General features: G+C 35.3%; 1 long non-coding RNA gene across 1 annotated transcript; it reads left to right on the forward strand.

The window, feature by feature from the left end:
* Positions 1-17,368: 17,368 nt before the first annotated feature.
* Positions 17,369-18,722, forward strand: LOC143580387 (uncharacterized). The gene is made up of 3 exons (XR_013143637.1): positions 17,369-17,584; positions 18,116-18,175; positions 18,327-18,722. It is a non-coding gene; the product is annotated as an uncharacterized LOC143580387 (long non-coding RNA).
* The last annotated feature ends 264 nt before the right edge of the window (positions 18,723-18,986 follow it).

The raw sequence follows: 18,986 nt of genomic DNA on the forward strand, positions 1-18,986 counted from the left end.
CTAAGTAACATTACATAAATGAAACACAAAACATAAATACGAAAGACTAATCATGATATGGGCCTTACAAAAATATTCCATTGGGTTGGGGTTTACGTTTACCCTGGTTATATAGGGAGGGTTGCGTGCTACAATCCACTCATTTCTCAATAGGCTGATAAAAAATAATTCAAGCTTATATTTCAGCACATGCATTATCTACTTTATCTCAATAAGTTGTTGGTCTTCAAACGGCTAACTTTGTTTGTTTAGTTAGTTTGTTTATTTATCCTATTTTTCTGCATATGTACGTTTGGAATTAGCTATATTTAATGAGCCTTATGATTCTCTTGTAATCATCACTTTATCACTTTATCATTCAATAATTAACACAGAGCAATTCCTTTTGATTTCTTGTTATTATCACTTTGTTAAAACCATCAAAGTGGCATCAGAGCCAATCTGATCTAGGCTCAATCCTCTAACCCTAATTCCCTTTTTCCTAAAGAAACCCTAATTCTTCAGCCTCCAACTCATGGCTGAACAAACCAGTACGTTTCCCACAGCTCCAACTCCTATCCCCATGTTTAAAGGGGATGGCTATGAGTATTGGAGCGTTCGCATGAAGACCATTCTCAGATCACGAGACTTATGGGATCTGGTCATTGAAGGTGTTAATGAAGCAGAAAAAGATGCAGGAAAACTAAAGAATGCCCAGAAGAAGAAAGATGCTCATGCGATTACGAAATACGAACAGTTAACATAATATGGTCATAGATCTTAGGTTGTAACTTGATCATGAGCGAATTTGTTGATGTTGCACCCATCAAGTATGGAAAGTGCCAAACATTGGGATACACGCTTAAACCACTGATGAGGAACAATAGGCTTTACGAGTTATCAGTCTATTCTGATAAGAGGATGTTATTTCGAATCAGAGACTCCTTGAATCTACTTCCAAGTTCTCTGAAAGAGCTAGCTAAGAGTCTATGCCCATCTCTTGGTAGTAAAGGAACAATCGATCACGAGAATGTGTCCAGGCTGTTCATGATCAACTCTTTTCACGCATAGCTGCCGCCTCCAGTGCAAAAGAAACCTGGGAAATACTCAAACCGGAATTTCAAGGAGATACTCAAGTGAAAGATATCAAACTCCAGGGTCTTAGAAGAGAATTTGAAAACCTTGCTATGAAGGAAAGCGAGGCTGTTGGTGATTACTTTGGATGGGTCATGGCCCTTGTAAGTCAAAAACGGGCCTATGGTGAAGAAATATCCGACCAAACTGTTGTGGAGAAGGTACTACGCAGTTTAACTCCTAAGTTTGATTATGTAGTACCCTCCATAGAGGTTGGTCATGATCTCTCCAAACTCACTCCAGTTAAACTAATGGGGTGTTTGCAATCACAAGAAGAGAGGATGAATAGTAGAATCACTCCTGAGAAGTCACAAAATACAGGAGATGAGCAAGCCCTTTAGGCTATGCAAGATGGGAATAGGTCATTCAGAAATTCCTCAACCTTTAGGGGAAGAGGTAGATCTTCTTCTAGAGGTAGAGTAAGGGGGAGGAACCAAGGTGACAGAAACAAAATCCCACGATGCACCAATTGTAACAAATTGGGTCATGTGATAAAAGAGTGTTGGTTCTTAGATGAACAACCAACCGCTAATTTGGCTACCGAATCTGATGATTCTCATGAAGAAGGGGAACAAAGGCTATTTATGGCGTTGATTGAAGATCATATGTCATTGATGGCTGACAGTGCTGGTAATATCACTCATTCTCATTTGTGGTTCCTTGATTCTGGAGCATCTAATCACATGACTGGATGTAAGGAAAGCTTTACAACCTTGGATGATAAATTTAACATCTCAATTAGACTTGGAGATAAGAAAGCATCGGCTGTAGAAGGAAAAGGAACAGTGAAGATCGCTACACCAAACGGATCATCGAGATTACTTGATGATGTGTATTTTGCTCCTCAATTAGGCTACAACTTGTTAAGTGTAGGCCAATTGATGAGGAAAGGCTATTCCTTGCTCTTTGATGATGGTAAATGTACTATAAAGAGCAAGTCTTCTGTTGATCCTTATGCATGTTCCACTTCAGAACAACAACATGTTCCTATTGAATGCTGCTGATGCTTCTGATGGAAAAGGAAAGACAACTAGTGAAGTCAAAAAATCACCCATAGATGACCGATCTATTTTATGGCACAAAAGGAATGGTCATTATCATTTTCAAAGTCTTAAATTGATGCATGATAAGAACATGGTCATGGGATTACCAACTATACAACATGCTGACAAATGTGAAGGTTGTGTAGTTGGTAAGCAGGGCAAAGAAAGTTTTCCTTGTAAGTCATGGAGGGCAACTAAGCCTCTTGAGTTAGTCCATTCTGACATATGTGGTGCCATGCAGGCCACCAGTATGGGTGGTAGTAATTATTATATACTTTTCATTGATGACTACACTAGGATGTTTTGGGTGTATTTCATAAAAGAAAAGTCTGAAGCTTTTAGTAAATTCAAAAGCTTTAAACTCATGGTAGAGAAAGAAAGTGAACATTCAACTAAGGTTCTAAGATCGGATAGAGGGGGAGAGTATACCTCTAATGAATTCAATATCTTTTATGAATCTTTTGGTATTAAAAGGGAGTTAACCGTACCCTATATACCTGAACACAATGGTGTAGTTGAAAGAAAAAATAGAACCATCATGGGTATGACTAGAAGTATGATGGAGCAAATGAATCTCCCTAATCAGTTTTGGGCAGAAGTTGTTTCCACATCTGTTTATCTTGTTAATATAGCAACCACCAAAGCAGTTTGAAATAAAACACCCTATGAAGCATGGTATCTTAAGAAACCTTCTGTGAATCATTTAAGGGTGTTTGGGTGTGTTGCTTATGGGCTTATACCTGCTCAATTCGAAAGAAGCTGGATAAAAGATCTGAAAAATGTATCTTCATCGGATACTCTTCACTAAGCAAGGGGTATAGGTTGTATAATCCGGTTACCAAAAAGTTTATCACTAGAAGGGATGTTACCTTTATGGAGAAAGAAAAATGGGCATGACACAATACATCCACTGAAACCTCTCAAACCTATTACACCGATCCATTTCCTACTATACAAGAACATGATCCCCTCATTCCTAACAATAATGCCACTCATGATCCGCAAAGTCCTAACCAAACCATCTCTCAATCCGACACTAATCAACCGACGCCTAGCCGAACCACTTCCCAATTTGCCACTTCAACAAATCAAACCATGAACCAACCTACACCACTCTCAAATATACCTGACTCTTCACAAAACAATCCTACTATACCCTACACTCCCGTGCCTAGAAGACAAAGATTGAAAGGTCTTAATGATGTGTATGATGAAGCTCAAGAAGTAGATATTGGTGAAGATTTTTATGCCTGCCAATTTGCTCTTACTGCTGCAGATCCCGTCACATTTGAAGATGCTTGCAAGAAACAAGAATGGTTGGTTGCCATGCAAGAAGAGATAAATGCCATAGAAAAGAATGATACTTGGGAACTTGTTAAGGTTCCTTGTGATAGGAAAGTTGTGGGTTTGAAGTGGTTGTTTAAAACTAAAGTAGGTTCTGATGGGAGAGTTTTGAGGCATAAGGCCAGATTTGTAGCAAAGGGATACACGCAAATGGCCGGTATTGATTACCAAGAAACCTTTGCTCCTGTAGCAAGGTTTGAAACTATTAGAGTTGTGCTAAGTGTGGCTGCTCAAAGAGGTTGGAATGTTCACCAGTTGGATGTAAAATCGGCCTTCTTGAATGGAGAGTTAAGTGAAGAAATCTATGTTGAGCAGCCTTGTGGTTTTGAAGTAGAAGGGAATCATGACTATGTGTACAAGCTGAAAAAGGCACTATATGGCCTAAAACAGGCTCCTAGAGCCTGGTACTCAAATATAGACAAGTACTTCATCAGCAATGGTTATAAAAGAAGTGAGAATGAGCCAACACTCTATGTTAAGAATGTTGCAAGCAAAGAGGTTATGTGCATATGTCTTTATGTTGATGACATTATCTGTACTTGTGTTTCATCTAACTTAATTGCAGAATTCAAAGAAGGGATGAAACAGACCTTTGAAATGTCTGATTTGGGTTTGTTAAAGTTCTTCCTTGGTTTGGAAATAAAGCAAACTAGGGAGGGTATGTTTGTTAGCCAAGAAAAATATGCAAAAGGCTTGATTTCCAAGTTTGGTTTGTCAAAATGTAACTTTGAAGAAACCACTATGAACACTAGTGAAAAGTTGCAACCGGAAGATGGTGTTGACAAGTGCAATGAAGCGGTGTACAGGAGCCTAGTAGGTGGCTTGATTTATCTAACTCACACTAGACCGGATCTGGTCTATGCTGTGGGCATTATCTCAAGGTTTATGCAATATCCTTCCAAAATACACTATGGTGCAGCTAGAAGAATCCTAAAGTATGTGGCAGGAACTATCAATTTCGGGCTATGGTATGAAAGAGGTGTTGAAATAGAGCTGAGTGGATTTGCAGATACTGACTGGGCTAACTGTCCAGATGATAGAAAAAGCATTTCAGCTTGTGTTTTTACCCTTGGAAGTGGAGCTGTGACTTGGAGCTCAAAGAAACAACCAACGGTTGCCTTATCCAGCACTGAAGCTGAGTACATTGCAGCTACCGCAGCCACTTGCCAAGCATTGTGGTTGAGAAGAATAATGGAAGATTTGGGCCTATATCAGTCAAATGCTACAGTCGTGTACTGTGATAACAGGTCTACTATCAATTTGAGCAAGAACCCGGTGATGCATAGTCGTTCTAAGCATATTGAACTAAAGCATCACTTCATTCGTGAGATGGTGAATCAAGATCATGTCATACTTAAGTATTGCAAGACGAATGAGCAGCTGGCAGACATGTTGACAAAGGCTTTAGCCCGAGAAAAGTTTGTGTTCTATCGTCATTGGCTCGGAGTTAAGGAGCTTGAATCAAGGGAGGGTGATAAAAAATAATTCAAGCTTATATTTCAGCACATGCATTATCTACTTTATCTCAATAAGTTGTTGGTCTTCAAACGGCTAACTTAGTTTAGTTAGTTTGTTTATTTATCCTATTTTTCTGCATATGTACGTTTGGAATTAGCTCTATTTAATGAGCCTTATGATTCTCTTGTAATCATCACTTTATCACTTTATCATTCAATAATTAACACAGAGCAATTCCTTTTGATTTCTTGTTATTATCACTTTGTTAAAACCATCATAGGCTGATCAGCTTCCTGATCGATTCAGTGTATGTACGTTGTTTTCGTATTTGTTCTTTACTCATTGGTCTGATTTTTTATGCATATTTCTAAATAAGTTTGATACATGTTCAGACGATTGTTTTTAATTTGTGTGTTGAATTGAAGGGCGCTCATAGCATTCGTTGATCATAACATGTTGATTGTTCATAGCTGGCCCATATCAGGTAAAATCAATATATAAGGTAAAATCATATTAAAAAGGTAAGACTTGGCTAAGATTTCATTTTATTGCAGATGGTGTTGGCCACAAATGGGTTCCATTCCCGAAGCAGATCGTGAGTGAAACCCCGACGAGTGAGAGCTTGCCGAGGTGTCCAAGAAAAAGCATGGAGATCATTGACCACGAAGGTATTAATATTCCGGTTAGGATAATCGGAGTTGCAATTTGCTCTATGACAATGGCTTCTTTGGTTGCTAATGGGATTTGGGATTTTTGTGGCTTGACGTCAGCAATGTTGTTTGGTTGTTTTCATGGTTTTTGGAGACCAAATCGCCTTCAACATAATTATGATTGTGGCCGTGTCGGGCATGATTAGATTTAGGAACCGGGAAAACACACTACCAAGTCTTTGCTTTTCAACATTTCTTGGCGCTCATTTTCCTGAATCAACCCGACCTTTATCCGATACGTTTACTAGAAGCTTTAACGGGTGGGAGTGAGCTCCTTTATCAAGATTTTGAAATTGTGCCCCCAGGGTTGGTGGAGAAGAAGCCTGAAACTTAAATCCCATTTCAGGAACGAGTTCATTACACCTTTGAGATGAGTTTTGCTTAGATTCAGACGTGATATTTAGCTATCTTTTAATCAAACCAAAAATACCTCCCAAATTCACTTTCTTATTTCCCTCTTCCTTTGCTTCTTTTGATGAAGATTTACTCCACCATGGAGACATAATGGTTGAATTGTGATCAAGATTGTAAAGTTTCTACATAATGGTTGAATTTTTATTTATGCATATTTCCAAATTGCGTTGATAAGTTTAATTCATGCGTTGAACGATTGATTTGTGTGTTGAAGGCTTGCTCACAGCATACGTTGATCATAGCGTGTTGATTGGTCGTAGCAGCCGCATGTGTCTATCAGGTAAAATCAAAATATTTGTTTTCATTCTGAACTTTTTTCTAATTAACAAGCATTTTGTTTCATCAAATATCTGGTTGATTTAAATTAAAAACTTATCAATCTTTGTAATCATATTGTTAATCAAGCATTTCAAGTTCTTGTATCAACCGTATTGTTAGTATTAGAGTCAGGTCCATAATCCATAAGGGAATTATCTGTGTAATCGATCGATTAAGCAGTATGATCTTCATTGAATTTAATTTTTTTAAAACTTATCGCCATAAATATCCTTTGAACTTGATCAAACATTGGCGAAAACTTGACCAAATTTGACTTTCCCTGGTCAAACCGATCACCAATCTTCAAAAATTCCACAAATGCCCCTTTATCTGTGTTTGATCTGAACTCCTGATAAAAATCTGATATACATACGGAAAATTCCCAAAATAGTGACCAAAATTCCCTTTGCACGAAACGGAATCTGCCGCAATCAAATATTCCAGAAATGCCCCTGTTGTCAACCCGAACTGCTACCCTGTAATATTTAGACATTGATCCATAGCAGCATCAGCAGATCACAAACTAGATTGTTCCCTAATCGTGATCACTTAAGGATAAGAATTGGACCAGCACCAAGCTTCTAAGAATAAGCAGTTTGACATTTGGATCACGTACATTCTCCTCACAATTTCGGTACAAAGTTTCTGATTTTGCCCTTTGCAGCAATAACCTGTTGTATCTTGGTTTTAACAATCCTGAAAGATCTAATCAGCAGCATCAACAGACCATTCCTTATACATATTCTGCAATATAATAATCTTTTAACCAATAAAGTCAACTTCTGTATCGTCTCAAACCAGTGAACTTTGATTCGACCGAATTACCAAATAAGTTGCAGCACCTTATCATTTTTCGAATGTTGAAAATTTTTCCCAATATGGTTAAGGAAGATGACTATATCAATTGTTTAAATTTATACTTTATTAAAATTTTCCACCACGTCTAAATTTTCCCAATATGGTTAAGGAAACTATGAAATTCCGTTTATTGATTACGTCATGCAAGTTTATATGCGTGACAAGTTGACCCCGTGCTGGGAATATATCCAATATGAGTTCAATGTACGTAAGTTTTATTTGGAGCTAGTGTGGATGTTATCATAGATTTTATCTTATATATAAGTACGTACGTATATTCAGCTTTTATTATATTTTTCCATAAATTACACAAACAAAGCAACAACGTCGCAACACGGACAATTTTTATGTTCAAAAAAAGTAAATGATATGTAATTGCGAATTGATATGTTTTATTAACTTAATTTTTGGACGTTGATGTGTTTTATTTGATCAATATATTTAATTTATTATATAGAAAGTTGACTGGACAAAAGCCCAATTAAAAAAAATCCAATTTTAAATTTGTATTATTTTATTTTCACACATTAAAATTCCCTAGGGTTAGGGTTTAGCATGCATTCATCGCCAACTGTATTTATAGGAATGTTTGGCTAGGTTCATTTGGAAAATCATACGACAGCCGCCGTCTACCATGATCTGTTCTTTAGTTCTGTCACTTCTCCAGAAGGGAGACACATCGGATTCAGTGTTGTAAGCAGTTTTTGTCTCTGTTTTCTAGTTATTGGTCTCATCTCTTCTTAAGCATATATTTTCTTCTGACGACTGTTTTAATTTGTTTGTTGAAGGGTGCGTACAGCATACGTTGATCATAACATGTTGATTGTTCATAGAAGAAGCATACTTTTCATCAGGTGAGGCTACTGTACAGTCAGCTGAGGGGCACGGGTATGCAGGCTACTTCGTCAAGTAGACCAATGGTGAACCCGAACATGCACCAGGGCTCAAGATCGCGAGGCATGGTCTCTTGCGGTGCTTGCAAGCATTTAAAAAGGAACATGGAGGAACACTATTTGCAGCCATTCACAGGGTGTTTGGCGCCCGCAACCTCACAAAGCTCCTGGAGCAAATTCCACCGATAAACGCCACAAAGCAGTTCGGAGTCTTTATTTTGAAGCTCAGGCTAGGCTGTGTGACCCTGTTGGTGGTTGTCACGCTATTGTCTTAAATTTGTCACAGCAAGTACATGCTAATACTATTTTTTTCATTTTATCATTAATCTCATAAACATTTATCACTTTTTAGTAGGCAAGAGTTTCATTACGTGATTATTCTTTTTCTGGAAAACTTTGTTGATTTCATGATACATAGAAAATAAATCTGATTTTTTTTTTGTTGATTTTTTTTTTCTGTAATATACATTATGGAGAGTTTGAAAAGTAGAGTTAGTTCATATGTGAATTCTAATTTGTTTGGATATGCAATTTCAGTTGAAGGAAACAGCTGAGCCAAAATTTGAACAGGAAGACTATGTTGAGGCAAAGATATATACTTGCCCAACAAGCCCAAGATTTGTTTCCATGGCTCGGGAGTCGATGGTCAACCCGACTGGTTTGGAGTTCTCGGGCTAGAGAACACTGCTACACTTGAGCAAAGTAGTGTTATTAATTGGTATAGAAGGAGCTCTTAACATTTTATTAGAAGCTTTTAGCAAGTTAACAAAAGAAATGTTGCCTCATGTTCTAGGTGTCAGTTTAAGTGCGTGTTTTTAGTGAAATCATCTATAAAAGAGGATTAAACGTAGATGTATACTCTTTCGGTAATTCGAGTCAATCCTTTATTAATGTAAACATTCATTTGATTATACATTTTCTATCTTTTGTTTGTTTTTCAGTTTTACACTGAAAATAATTGTCATATTTATTTTCTTCATATACTATGTAACCAATTGGAATGTTGATAGTTTATTTTGAGTTTTTGATCATCTCAATTGATTATTTTTCTATGCACAAACAAATTCTAGTTTGAACAATATCTAAAAATGGAAAATTAAAAGCCAGCAAGAGTTCAAGCTCCCATGGTGTTGATTTTTAACTGTTCAAAAGTATATATTTGTGATGTTTTTAAACCGGTATTTAAAATCTATTTCGAATCTAACTTCAAAATTAAAATAGCTTGATGATCACGACACCTGGTTTTTCTAACTTCGCAACGAATTGATACTAAAACAAGCATAAAAGTCCAAACCTGATTTTATTATATTACATTGATCATAGATGGCTTCCCTGGTATGCCTTGTTACGTCCAACCTCCACACAACATATGCCTTCTCATTATTAATAGTAATCCCTTTCTTTAGTTGTGCACGGCTAACGGTATAACAATTACACGTATCAATTAACTATTACTAACCATGTCATATTTCTACCTTTATATAACCCACAACAAACGGGGACCGGAGCAGCGCCCCTGGCAGTGGGTTTCTAGGGGCGGCAGCCCCTAGCGGGGTCCAAGGAGCAGAGCCCCTGGCCGGGTTAGGTCAGCTTGGAAAAATTTTATTTTCATTAACTGTCTTAACACATTTTTCATTAGAATTTTAAATTATTCTCTAATTCGCTAACTCATTCTCTATAACGAATTATGCCTAATTCGTTAACTATTCGTTACTTTCATAATCTAGTTCGTTAACTGATTCTCCATCTGATCATCATCAGATTTGTCTGATCATCATCAGATTTGTCATTCCAATTCATTATCTGAACAAGCCCTGATTCGTTACCTTATTCTTAACGAATTCGCGGGTAACGAATCACTTATTTGTTATCTGGTTCGTTAGCTGATTCGTGATTTGGTTCGCTGTCTAGTTGGTTATTTGGGCATAACGAATTGGTGAACTAATTCGTTATCTTTCCAGAATGAATTAGGCTAATTAATTCGTTACCTTATCTTAACAAATTACACAAATCTTATCCAGACTTTGATTCATGGGTCAAGGTCAAAATCGTCAAGAACATCAATAGTCAACATATCATAGATCTGCAATTAAACCCTCATTTCTTAACCAAATAACGCGATTTAGGTATCAATGGATTCGGAATTTCAGCAACAGAGCTCTTATATAGTGGATGACCAGGGACGGTTATTTTAAGCAACAGATTCAACATTTAAATGACGAACAACAATAATGGTTAGTTTGTGTTACTCATAAATGTAAGATATTTTGGTGATATTCCGGTTAATACACGTTTCACTTTGTGTTACTCATCTTGGTATTTAATTTTGATATCAGGTTGTTGCAAACATTGTCTAGAGTCCTAAAATGTTGGATAACAGGTCAAACAGGTTTGGATTGAAACGCGTACAGTTGCCTAGGTGTCCAGAAAACAGTATTTGTCCGATTTTATATGTGTTCCATTTATGATTACAAAATAAAAATCTTAATCTACATCTCTAAATCGAAACGATTCAGGAGGTTATATAGACTTTGATAAGACTTTTAACCCAGTTTGATCAGTTTTTCACCTTTAGCAAATGTTTTTAAATTGACTTGTTACTAACGCCATATTAATCCATTAATGAGTAATTGGTGCTTTATACGCCATAATCAGCAGCTAAATAAAGCAATTTAATCCACCAAAATCACGCTAAAAAAGACGTGATAATCGTACATGAATGTTGTATAAGGCTGCTGGTTTACTTCTTAGAAATCAAGCGGATCAAAACATACATTAAGATATATATAGCTAGCAACCAAAAGAAATTCAGCTACCTATCCTCATACTCACTACAAGAAATTCAGCTTTTAGCGGCGACCAAAAGTTGTCGCTATTGACTCACCGCCGTTTCCTCGCCGCTGAAGCTCAAGCCGTTCACTAATGTGTCGCACGTCGCCGCTCTTTGGTCGCCCGAGACTTTGCCAAAAAACTTGCCGGAGACGGATTTCCAAATTTTAAACGCAAAAAAAACACAAGATTAATCGTATAAAACGATAAAATGACAACACTGAACGTTTAATTTCTCATTAAATCTGTTGATTTACATTATTTCTAAACAATTTACATAAAATTTCCGTGGTGATTAATGGTGGCTTTATGATGACAATGGTGCTGTGGGTTGAAGATCTTAACTGAGCTTTTATCTTGAAGGGTCTTAGATATTGAAGGTCTTGAGGGTCTTGGATCTTAAAGGTTGAATCTTGAAGATCTTGCAGGTGGCGGTGAACAACCTTGGCCATCTGATATTTGCCATCTTATTAAGATTCTTTTTGTTAATTTTATGAATGTCTCCTTGTTCAAATGAAGGAGGTAGAAGCTTTCCCTGCAACAACTCCTCGTGACTTGCCATAAAAGCAAGAAACAACACGACGTGTGATTCATCAACTTGAGGAGTAGAAAGGGATGAACTACTTGCAGACTTCTTAATCCTATGAGCTTTTAGTGTTTGTTCAACAGCCTTGTCTACTGCTTCTTAAAAGGAGCTTGAATTGGATGGAGCTTGCTGACTTGTAGAGGCTTTGAGTTTAGAATTCTGTGTTGGTTGAGTAGAAAACATCTTTACCCCATCAACCGGATAAAGAGTGAGATGAGCTTGACTAAGGAAAGTTGTACTCACTCCTAGAGATTCCCGCATGATTACCCAATCTGAGCTTGTCGTTGTAACATCCTAATTTCGATAAGATTAATAAAGGAAATTTCGTTTATTTAATAAAGTGTCGTGTATGGTGGGCTTCGACCTTAGAGGATGGAATAAAAAATGGAATGGGCCTTAGATCAATGGGCTTAAGGGAGTATAAATACCCCTTAAACCCTAAACCTTTCCATTTTATCCATCCCTACACCATAGCCTACACCATCAAAAACACAAACACTATCCTATAACCCGAGTCAAGATCCGAAGGTGAAAACCCGAGATTATTGGTGTTAGAACGTGGAAAAGAACCAAGACAACATCAAGACTAGAACGTGTTCAAAACCCGACTCGTTTAAGGGACGTTTATATCTAGAAATCATTCATTTAGGTTCGGATTCATTTAGGAAGTCCTAGATCTGTATGAATGTGATGAAAATGAGTCCAACAAACTAATCCGTAGTACAATCCATTTCAGTTTGATAGGCTAATTGTTAGTTTGAAAGACCCGTAATATATATACGTAAATCGCACCATATAAACGCGCATGTTTGAATGATTAATGGGTTAGGGTTTGTAGTTGCTGAAATTCCGAATCCATTGATACCTAAATCGCGTTATTTGGTTAAGAAATGAAGGTTTAATTGCAGATCTACGATATGTTGACTATTGATGTTCTTGACGATTTTGACCTTGACCCATGACTCAAAGTCTGGATAAGATTTGTGTAATTCGTTAAGATAAGGTAACGAATTAATTAGCCCAATTCATTCTGGAAAGATAACAAATTAGTTCACCAATTCGTTATGCCCAAATAACGAACTAGACAGCGAACCAAATTACAAATCAGCTAACGAACCAGATAACGAATTAAGTGATTCGTTACCCGCGAATTCGTTAAGAATAAGGTAACGAATCAAGGCTTGTTCAGATAATGAATTGGAATGACAAATATGATGATGATCAAACAAATCTGATGATGATCAAATGGCGAATCAGTTTAACGAACTAGATTATGAAAGTAACGAATTAGTTAACGAATTAGGCATAATTCGTTATAGAGAATGAGTTAGCGAATTAGAGAATAATTTAAAATTCTAATGAAAAATGTGTTAAGACAGTTAATGAAAATAAAATTTTTCCAAGCTAACTTAACCCAGCCAGGGGCTCTGCCCCTTGGACCCCGCTAGGGGCTGCCGCCTCTAGAAACCCGCTGCCAGGGGTGCTGCCCCGGACCCGTTCGTTGTGGGTTATATAAAGGTAGAAATATGACATGGGTAGTAATAGTTAATTGATACGTGTAATTGTTATACCGTTAGCCGTGCACAACTAAAGAAAGGGATTACTATTAATATAGGAATGTTTACCCAACGTTCGTTGCCAACTGTATATATAGGAATGATTGGCTAGGCTCATTTGGAAAATCATATGACAGCCGCCGTCTACCATGATGGGTTCTTTAGTTCTGTCACTTCTCCAGAAGGGAGAAACATCGAATTCAGTGTTGTAAGCAGTTTTTGTCTCTGTTCTTTAGTTATTGGTCTCATCTCTTCTTATGCATATATTTTCTTCTGACGACTGTTTTAATTTGTTTGTTGAAGGGTGCGTACAGAATACGTTGATCATAACATGTTGATTGTTCATAGAGATATCCATACGTATTCTTGTTTACTAATAGATCAAATGTCGATCTGAAGGTTTTTATTTTTTTATCAGTAATCTCATAAACATTTATCACTTTTTATTAGGCAAGAGTTTCATTACGTGATTAGCTACCCGGAACAATTTTGTTATTTTTTTCTTATTATATTCAAAAATAAGTAAATGTTATGTATTGCGAAAGGCAATGGTTATTCACACACCCTTTTTGGATATTCACACACCCTCTCTATATACACCCTAACAAGAAAGTATGAATAACACATCCCTTGCGAAATTGGTATGTTTTATTTATTTAATTTCTTGGACGTTGATGTGTTTTTATTTGATCAATATAATTTAATTTATTATATAGAAAGTTGACTGGACAAAATCCCAATTAAAAAAAAATCCAATTTTAAATTTGTATTATTTTATTTTCACACATTAAGATTCCATAGGATTAGGGTTTACCATACGTTCATTGCCAACTGTATATATAGGAATGTTTGGCTAGGTTCATTTGGAAAATCATACGACAGCCGCCGTCTACCATGATGGGTTCTTTAGTTCTGTCACTTCTCCATAAGGGAGAAACATCGGATTCAGTGTTGTAAGAAGTTTTTGTCTCTGTTCTTTAGTTATTGGTCTCATCTCTTCTTATGCATATATTTTCTTCTAACGACTGTTTTAATTTGTTTGTTGAAGGGTACGTACAGAATACGTTGATCATAACATGTTGATTGTTCATAGAGATATCCATTCGTATTCTTGTTTACTAATAGATCAAATGTCGATCTGAAGGTTTTTATTTTTTTATCATTAATCTCATAAACATTTATCACTTTTTATTAGGCAAGAGTTTCATTACGTGATTAGCAACCCGGAACAATTTTGTTATTTTTTCTTATTATATTCAAAAATAAGTAAATGTTATGTATTGTGAAAGCCAATGGTTATTCACACACCCTTTTTGGATATTCACACACCCTCTCTATATACACCCTAACAAGGGTGTATGAATAACACATCCCTTGCGAAATTGGTATGTTTTATTTATTTAATTTCTTGGACGTTGATGTGTTTTTATTTGATCAATATAATTTAATTTATTATATAGAAAGTTGACTGGACAAAATCCCAATTAAAAAAAATCCAATTTTAAATTTGTATTATTTTATTTTCACACATTAAGATTCCATAGGATTAGGGTTTACCATACGTTCATTGCCAACTGTATATATAGGAATGTTTGGCTAGGTTCATTTGGAAAATCATACGACAGCCGCCGTCTACCATGATGGGTTCTTTAGTTCTGTCACTTCTCCATAAGGGAGAAACATCGGATTCAGTGTTGTAAGCAGTTTTTGTCTCTGTTCTTTAGTTATTGGTCTCATCTCTTCTTATGCATATATTTTCTTCTGACAACTGTTTTAATTTGTTTGTTGAAGGGTGCGTACAACATACATTGATCATAACATGTTGATTGTTCATAGAGATATCCATACGTATTCTTGTTTACTAATAGATCAAATGTCGATCTGAAGGTTTTTATTTTTTATCAGTAATCTCATAATTATTTATCACTTTTTATTAGGCAAGAGTTTCATTACGTGATTAGCAACCCGGGACAATTTTGTTATTTTTTTCTTATTATATTCAAAAATAAGTAAATGTTATGTATTGCGATAGGCAATGGTTATTCACACACCCTTTTTGGATATTCACACGCCCTCTTAACACACATATTATCTCTATATACACCCTAACAAGGGTGTATGAATAACACATCCCTTGCGAAATTAGTATGTTTTATTTTATTTAATTTCTGGGACGTTGATGTGTTTTATTTGATCAATATAATTTAACTAGTTTTTATTCTCCGTATTACGGGGGGAGTTTTATACTTCTCCAAATTTTAAACGCAAAAAAAACTTGCCGGAAATTTTGCCCCATGTTTTAGGTGTCACTTTAATTAAGTGTGTGTTTTTTGTGAAATCATCTATAAAAGGGGATTAAACGTAGATGTATACTCTTTCGGTAATTCGAGTCAATCCTTTATTAATGTAAACATTCATTTGATTATACATTTTCTATCTTTTGTTTGTTTTACAGTTTTACACTGAAAAAAATTGTCATCTTTATTTTCTTCATATACTATGTAACGAATTGGGATGTTGATAGTTTATTTTGAGTTTTTGATCATCTTACTTGATTATTTTTCTATGCACAAACGAATTCTAGTTTGAACTATATCTAAAAATGGAAAATTAAAAGCCAGCAAGAGTTCAAGCTCCCATGGTGTTGATTTTTAACTGTCCAAAAAGATATATTTGTGATGTTTTTGAACAGGTTTTTAAAATCTATTTCGAATCTAACTTCAAAATTAAAATAGCTTGATGATCACGAAACCTGGTTTTTCTAACTTCGCAACGAATTGATACTAAAACAAGCATAAAAGTCCAAACCTGATTTTATTATATTACATTGATCAGAGATGGCTTCCCTGGTATGCCTTGTTACGTCCAACCTCCACACAAAAAATGCCTTCTCATTATATATACATATATATAGAGAGAGAGAAGGGGTTAATGTACAATAGGTTATCGTACATTAGGTACACGAGACCCAGCACCACCAGATCCTAATTGCAAATAAAACTACGCGGTGGCATAATTGTAATTAAATCAAAAAAATACTTCTCGCACAACAGATCGTCATTTGCTGCAAGCCTTCAACCATAATCAAATCATCCACAAAACTAAAGCATAATCAAAATCGATAAACCCATTATCGCTATAGTTTAATAATCTTCAAATTGATCAAAAATTGTTGATTTAATCAATAGAATTGATGTGTATGAGGCTTTAGAATCATCAATCGATTATGAAATTGCATAATAATACACTTAATTGAGCTATGATTAGGGTTCATGTTTAAACGTTCTGCACAAAAACTTTAAACGTTCTGGACTTTTTGTACATAACTTTTAAACTTTTTGTACAAAACTTCTAAATTTTTTGTCTAGAACTTCTAAAGTAAAAGGTTTAAACCAAAATGAAGAAAAAGTTTAAACGTTCTGAACAAAAATGAACAAAAAGTTTAAACGTTTAACTAATACGTTCTGATCAAAACTACAAATTTAAACGTTCTGACCAAAACGAACACATTTAAACGTTCAAGTTTAGATGTTCTGTACCAAAACTTTAGAAGTTCTAACAAAAGGTTTAGAAGTTCTATTCAAAAAACTTTAGAATTTCTATACAAAAACTTTATACGTTCTGTTTAAACGTATTATACGTTCTATTTAAACGTTCGGAACAAAAATCAATTAAACTTTAAAAAGTTCAATACAAAAAGTTTATACATTCTGTTTATACGTTTTAGGTTAATGTTAATACGTTCAATGTTAAAACCCAGAACTCAAACTCAAAATTGATAACCGAAACTTCAAATTGATGATTAATTGGATCAATTTCAAAGTTTAATTGATCAATTAGTTCATCAATTTCAATTTCAATTGATCAATTTGATAAACTAACCTGTGAACAACTCGTGACGGAGGAAGATGGTGTTCACGGCAGTAACGTCGATGGTCGCGACGGAGAATACAATCGTTGGACGGTGACGAATTGATGAACGGTGACAGTGAAGGCTGACGGAATCGATGGGAGCAGTGGATCATAGTTGATAAAATTTATAATATTGACATCGCGTGATTTTGAAATCAACAGTGTAGGAACTCGCGTGCGTAATGTACGATTAGGGATTATTGTATTGGATCTTTTATATATATATATATATATATGGGAAGGATCAAGAGAGAACTCATACTTTGGGAGAGAACTAGAGAACTCCTAAATGGGGTTATTTTTGTAAAAGTCCCAATTAAATCTAACTCATCGTGAGAACCTCTGTGCCCCTGTTTTTCCCATATCCTCTAAGACAACTATTGAAGATCAATTTTAAAGCACGACCATCGATCTGAGCCCTAATCGACAATAAATATTGAAGATCGATTATCTATGCATCGCTATGTGTATATATCGTTGAAGATCGACTCTCTAGCCATGGATTCCATCGCTGCATATGAAAATTGAAGGTGTTTCACTCGTTTTCTAGGTAAATTGATCAGATCTGAAAGTTATGCAAACAAAATTGGCACCGTAATTCCATAATTTGGCGATTCTAGGTCAGAACATGTACTATTTGATGAATAAAAACCCTAATTTGTTGTACTAGAGTGCTCAACCAAGTCATCTGCTGCCTTTGATTCAAATTCGAGCAAACATAATTGTATCTATTACAATATGCTAGTGTTGACCAACAAGGTAGCATATTTATGTATATAATACATATATGTAATATAATGTTACGTATTGCATATATGTAATATAAACGACATGTGATTTATTTGATCAGAATGACTAATTGGGCTCCTATGTTGATATTGCTTTAAGTTCTATCAATTCTACTTGTAATCTCTTACAAGTTTATGGTGTTGAACAAAAAGATAACAACTTATTTATTTACATTACATATATGCACTATAATGTTACATGTGATTTGTAAACATGATATTAATATATATGCAACACAATCACTTCTGGAATATTGAATTTATAATTGAATTTATAATCGTAAATGCTATAGGCCCGTCTGCATATTCTCCAGTAACTCATTGATTTGATAGGAATCACTTCAACAAAAGAGGTAAGTAAATTTTTTACTTAGCACACAGCAACTCTAGTTTTTGACTATATGATTAAATAAATGGCGTGTGTAGACAGACTTTTTTAGTTAAATGATCACTCTTACTTGGTGAATAATTGGTTATATACTTATATTACTTCTTTATACAAAGGTTTTGGTTAAGCTTGTTGGAGCTGATGAGCATGCGTATCCTAATTATGAAGGAGTTATGTGATGGTTGGCAGATAATAATTTGTTAGAGATGGTTGTGGATAAGGTTTGTATGATATCATATGTCGGATTCACTAGTTAATTACTGCTATAATTTCACACCGTTGATGGGTTTTGACTAAGATATTGTTTCATTTTGTGGATTTGTTGGGTGGTGATGTGACCACATAGCAGTGGTTTTGTTGGGTGGCGAGAACCATGAACAAGTATGAAGCATTTGAAAGAACCACCAAAATAAAATAAAAAATGCAGGAAGTTGTTTTAGTTGTTTGTTGGTTGTTCTTTGGCTTGTATTTATTGTCCAGATTGACCTGAAATATTGTAATGGTCTTATATATTATTTTTACCGAAAGTATAAGTCTTATATGTTGATTGACTAGTTTTTATTAATGTATTGCAATTCATATTTGATGCAATAATTGAAGTAATTTTTCTTATTTATTGGGATACGTTGCTGCCAAAATGAAAACTAAAAAAATTGGAAAATTGATGCCAAAAGTGCATATCTGGTTGTATGAAAATGAATGCAAATATGCAGTTTAAATGCTACCAAAATACAACAAAAATACACATTTAAAAGCTGCCAAATTGCACATTTGAT

This window comes from Bidens hawaiensis, unplaced genomic scaffold (assembly GCF_021521415.1).
Source record: "Bidens hawaiensis isolate Kalapana, Puna unplaced genomic scaffold, B.hawaiensis_p1.1 tig00030408_1, whole genome shotgun sequence".
NCBI classification, from domain to species: domain Eukaryota; kingdom Viridiplantae; phylum Streptophyta; class Magnoliopsida; order Asterales; family Asteraceae; genus Bidens; species Bidens hawaiensis.